General features: G+C 43.9%; 1 pseudogene; it reads left to right on the top strand.

Annotated features, from left to right (window-relative positions):
• The first annotated feature begins 3,841 nt into the window (after window positions 1-3,841).
• On the top strand, window positions 3,842-4,207 carry LOC102473541 (fatty acid-binding protein 5 pseudogene; annotated as a pseudogene).
• Window positions 4,208-5,172: the final 965 nt, after the last annotated feature.

The raw sequence follows: 5,172 nt of genomic DNA, 5'->3' as shown, positions 1-5,172 counted from the left end.
CTAAAAAAAAAAAAAAAAAAAAACCCAGACTTTATAGAGACCAGCAGTTAGTGTAATGGCTATGTAGCTGAACCCCCATGTAGTCGACCGACCGCGATTCGCCTCCCGGACCAGGTGGCGCAAACTCACCGTGCACATGTATCCAAGATCCTGAGAGGAGAATGGAGGAGAAGGGATAGCACTGTGGCCATCCCCCCTGGGGGGTGATTTCTCACTTTCTGTCTCTCTTCCTGTCTCTGTCTTTCTGGTGAGCGCACGTGCCCTGTAGCAAAAATCTCTCCAAAAAAATTTTAAAAAGACTATAGATTATTTTTAATAAGTAGATAAAAAATATATTTTAAAATATATCTGTGTATTTATTTATGTATTTATTTATTTCAATTTGCTATAGGGCATGTACACTCTCCAGAGAAATAGAGAGAGAGAGAGAGAGAGAGAGAGAGAGAAAGTGAGAAAGCAAGCTGTCTGGTCCAGGATCCAAACTGTGATCAGCCATGTGGGAGTCCAGCACCTCAATCACCAAGGCACCTGTTGACCCCTCTATAGACTTTTTAAAATTTAAAAATATTAAACATGTGGGAGTCCAGCACCTCAATCACCAAGGCACCTGTTGACCCCTCTATAGACTTTTTAAAATTTAAAAATATTAAATTTGGGAGCCAGCTGGTGGCACGGTGGTTAAGGCGCTCGACTCCCACATGGCCAACCACATTTCAAGTCCTGGACCTGGATGCTTGCTTTCTGACTTTCTCTCTCTCTCTCTGCTCAAACCTCTCTCTGATCAAACTAAATAATAATAATGATAATAAAATAAATAATTCTTTATAAAATAAAAACTTAAAATATTAATTTTTTTCTTTTTATATTTTCCATAGGGCATGTGCACTCACCAGAGAGAGAAAGAGAGAGAGAGAGAGTGGAATAGTGAGAAAGCACCCTCAAGAGCACCCTCAATCCCTTCTCCTCCATTCTCCACCATTCTCCTCTCAAGATTTTGAGCACATGTACACTAGCATCCAGAATGTTTTTCAAGCCACAGGGTCCAGGATTTGAACTGTGCAGTCTGTCATGTGGAATCTAGCATCTTAACCACCACACCACAGGCTGGTCCTTGAACTTTATATTGATATACTGTAATTCCAGTGAGCTAGCTCCATGGCCTGGTGGTGAAGGGGACTGGACCTCATATGGACAAACATGGTTCAAATTCCAGCCTCAGTGGCTTGAAAAAATACCAAATGTGTGTGTGCGCATGCCCCAAATCCCTACAGATGCCTGGTGTGTTTTTTAAGCTGCTGGGTCCAAACTGTGAGGCTGGCAATGTGGGGCCCCACGCATTAACCACTACGCCACCTGCTGGCCCAAAGTGTCTTTTGTTTTTTGTTTTGTAATGAGGTGTACGTGCTCTCCAGAGTCAGAGAGAGAGGAAGAGAAAGTGAAAAATCAGTCTCCAGAGGGGATGGACACGTTGAAATAGAAGAGAAGGGACTGTGGTGTAACCATTCCCCATGAGGAGTGATTTCTTGTGCCTCTCCCCAGTTTCTCCCAGGTGAGTACACACACTCTCTGGCAAATAAAAAATAAATTTAGGGACCAGCAGATGGCATAATGGTTTTGTCATTGGACTCCCATGTAGTCGACTGTGGTTTGAGTCCTGGACTGGCGCGTGAGCACATGCACCCTATAGGAAAAATCTCTCCTAAAAATAAATAAATAAGGGGCCAGCAGGTGGCGTGGTGGTTAAGGGTGCTGGACTCTCACATGGCTGACCATGGTTCAAGTCTCAGACCTGGTGATTTGCTTTCTCACTTTCCCTCTCTCTCTCTCTGTGTCTCTCTCAGGTCAAGTTAAAATAAATGAATGAATAAATAAAATTAAATAATTAAAAAACAGACAAACAAACTGAAATAAATTAATAAAATTTAAATAAATATATAAATAAATAATTCCAGGGACAACAGATGGTGTGGAGGTCAAGGCTGGTAGATCTCACATGGCAAACTGCACAGTTTAAGTCTGGGATCTGGTGGCTTGAAAATGCACCGTGTGTGTGTGTGTGTGTGTGTGTGTGTGGGTGCACGCAAAATCTCAAGAGGAGATTAGAGGAGGAGGGATTGTGCCGTGGTCATCACCCTTGGAGAGTGATTTCTCATCTTCCCTCTCTGTCTCTCTCTGGTGAGCACATGTACCCTATAGCAAAAGAAACCTAAGTAATAATACCTCCACCATTGCAGTAGTATGCAGAGTAGTTTCACTGCCGAAAAATCCCCTGTGCTCTGCCTATGCTTCCTCTCCTCTCCAGTAATCCCTGGCAACCAGTCTTTTTATCATATCCAGAGTTTTTCATTGTCCAGAATCCTGGAGTTGGAGTCACACAGCATGTGGCCTTTCGAATTGGCTTATCTCCCTTCCTAATATGCACTTAATTTTACCCCATGTCTTTTTATGGCTTGAGAGCTCTTTTTAAAAAATTATTTTATTTAATTTAATTAATTAATTTATTTATTTTAATTTGACCAGAGAGGGACAGAGTGAAAGAGAGAGAGAGAGGGAAAGTGAGAAAGCAAGCCACCAGGTCCAGGACTTGAACTGTGGTTGGCCATGTGGGAATCCAGCGCCTTTAACCACCCTGCCACCTGCTGGCCCCTCTTTTTATATTTAATACATTTACATATACCATATAGGGACTAGCAGATGGCATAATGGTTATGTTCCTGGATACTCCCACATAGTTGACCACAGTTGAGTCCCAGATATGGCTGTTTAAAACTCATACCAGGCATGTGTGCATGCATGCCCAAAATCCCAAGAGGAGAATGAAAGAGAAAGGATTGCGGTGTGGCCATCTCCCCTAGGGAGTGATTTCTTGCTTTCTGTTTCTCTGTCTCTCTGGTGAGCACATGCACCCTATAGCAAAACTCTTAAAAGATAATAATAAATATAAAATATAATATAAGGATCAGCAGGTAGTGTAGTGGTTAAGGCAGTGGACTCTCACATGGTCAACCATGGTTTGAGTCTCAGATGACTCAACAGCTTGAAAATCACACTGGGCATGTGTGCATGCTTACCCAAAATCCTGAGAGGAGAATAGAGAAGGGATTGTGGGTTGGCCATCCCCACGCCCCCAAGGAGGGTTATTTCTCACTTTCCCTCCTATTGTTTCTCTCTGGTGAGTGCAAGTGGCCTATGGGAAAACCTTTAAAAAAAAAAAAGAAAGAAATATAAAATAGAAATATTGTATAAAGTAAATAATAATGTAATATAAATAAAATACATTTCATTTCTTTCTCTTTCTAGAGAGAGATATTTTTGCTTTTAGGGTACATGCACTCTGGAGAGACAGAGAGAAATAGGCCCCCTGGGGCTAGCAGGTGGTATGGTGGTTGAGGCGCTGGACTCCCACATGGCCAACTGTGGTTAGGGTTCCAGAGCTGGTGACTTGCATGAGCCCTATAGAAAAATTTAAAATAATAATGAATTCAAAATTTAAAAATTGGGACCAGCAGCTGGCGTAATGTCTGTCGCTGGACTCCCATATAGTTGACTATGGTTTGAGTCCTGGACCCAGTGGCTTAAACTCACGCCAGGTGCGTGTGCATGTGTGCCCAAGATCCTGAGAGGAGAATGAAGGAGAAGGGATTGTAGTGTGACCATCCCTGCTGGGGGGGTGCGGGGAGTGATTTCTGACTTTCTGTCTCTCTGTCTCTCTCTGTCTTTCTGGCAAGTGCACAGGCCCTATAGCAAAAACCTCTCCAAAATAAATAAATAAATAAACGGCGAGCTCCTCACCCGGGTCCCTGCCCTGTCTGTTGTGCTTGCTCGCCCACCCGCGTCCACCATGGCCGACATTCAGCAGCTGCAAGGAAGATGGCGCCTGGTGGACAGCAAAGGCTTTGAGGAATACATGAAGGAAGTAGGTGTGGGAATGGCTGTGCGAAAAATGGGTGCGATGGCCAAAGCAGATTGTATTATCACTTGTGATGGGAAGACCCTCACCGTAAAAACTGAGAGCGCTTTACAAACAACACAGTTTTCTTGTACCCTGGGAGAAAAGTTTGAAGAAACTACAGCTGATGGCAGGAAAACTCAGACTGTCTGTGACTTGAAGGACGGGGCGCTGGTTCAACAGCAAGAATGGGATGGGAAAGAGAGCACAATACCAAGAAAACTGCAAGGTGGAGAATTAGTGGTGGCTGTGTCATGAATAATGTCACCTGTACTCGAGTCTGTGAGAAAGCAGGATAAAAATTCCGTCATCACTTCAGACAGGAACTAGCTGCGAGAATGAACAAGCTCCGTTCAATGAGCAAATCTCCATACTGCTTCTTGTTTCCTCGTTACTGTGTTCAATTACCTTTATCGCAAACATTTTACATACAACTATTTCCAAGTGTTGACCTAATTAGGATCATCCCTTTGGTTAGTAAATAAATGTGTTTGTGCTAAAATAAATAAAGATTTAAACATGAAAGAAATAGGCCACCTGCTGGCCCCTATGTCATTTCTTTTTGTGCCATTGTTTGTTTAGCCACCTACTGAAGAACATCTTGGTTATTCCAGGCTCTGGCAATTATGAACACAGCAGCTATAAACATCACGTGCAGGCTCTCGTGTGGACACGCGTTTTCAGCTCCTCTGGGTAAGTACCAGGGAGTGCAGTCACGGGGCCGTCTGGTAGGAGTATGCTAGCTTGGAAAGAAATGGCCAGACTGACTTTTTCAGGTGTGCCATCTTACACTCTCATCAGCAAAGGAGAGTTCCCATGGCTTTGCTGTTTTATTATTACTTTTAGAGAGAGGTTTTTGTTATAGGGTGTGTGCACTCGCTGGAGAGACAGAGACAGAAAGTGAGAAATCACCACGCTGCGATCCTTTTCCTCTGCTCTCCTCTCAGGATGTTTGGCACACACGCACACATGCCCGGAGTGAGTCTCAAGCCTCTGAGTCCAAGACTCAACTCAAGGTCGGCCATGATGTGGGAGTCCAGCATGTAACTCTTATGCCACCTGCCGGTGCCCTATTATTATTTTATTTCCTCTGAGAGAGGAGAGAGAGAGAGGAGAGAGAGAGAGAGAGAGAGAGAGAGAGAGAGAGACCTCTGACAGGGTCTTCACAGCAGATACTGCCCTGGCCTTGCCGTCAGCCAGGATCATGGGCTTACTCAGGCAGA

The sequence above is a fragment of the Tupaia chinensis genome, unplaced genomic scaffold (genome assembly GCF_000334495.1).
Source record: "Tupaia chinensis unplaced genomic scaffold, TupChi_1.0 Scaffold144150_1, whole genome shotgun sequence".
In the NCBI taxonomy this organism is placed as follows: Eukaryota; Metazoa; Chordata; class Mammalia; order Scandentia; family Tupaiidae; genus Tupaia; species Tupaia belangeri.
This window is presented reverse-complemented; position numbering and strand designations above follow the sequence as displayed.